The sequence below is a fragment of the Ursus maritimus genome, assembly GCF_017311325.1.
Source record: "Ursus maritimus isolate PB19 chromosome X unlocalized genomic scaffold, ASM1731132v1 scaffold_X1, whole genome shotgun sequence".
NCBI lineage: Eukaryota > Metazoa > Chordata > Mammalia > Carnivora > Ursidae > Ursus > Ursus maritimus.
The window spans coordinates 38,586,420-38,586,958 of record NW_024423319.1 but is presented as its reverse complement, the minus strand read 5'-3'; positions in this window follow the sequence as shown (position 1 = coordinate 38,586,958).

The following is a 539-nucleotide window of genomic DNA, read 5'->3' as shown; positions in this document are numbered from 1 at the left end:
AGAGGGAGGGAAGGGGACCCAGGACAAGTAAGCTTTGCTGTGGTGAGCGGTGGAGACGGACTCAGCAGCGAGAGGCCCTGGTGGGCGGCATGGGGTCCCGTGGGGGTGGGGGGTGGAAGTCATGGCTCCAAAGAAGGAGAGGCACGTGCCAAAAACCATCCGCCTTCTGTGGCCAGTGGGCCCTTCAGAGAGAGAACCGATTCATTCTTTCGAAAAGATGGCTTGGTGGCGTGTAACTCACAGGTGGTGTGAAGGCCGGAACTCTATAAACAGACCCTCTTGCAGCTACCAGAGGCTATTTTTGATCCTCACAACATCTTACGCTGGGCAGACAGTGGCCCTGTTGGCAGTCGGAGTGAGTGAAGAGGTGTAGCAATTGGCAGCTCCCTGGGGAGAGGGCTCTTCGGTGGTTTTCCCATTCCCAGCACACTCTGCGCTGCCCCTTCGCCATTCCCGCTCTGCAGGCCCGGCCTTTCTTAGCACAGCCCCTCTCCCGCATCCTGGAAGCCTGAGCCGACTGTGTGACACCCCCCCCCCCC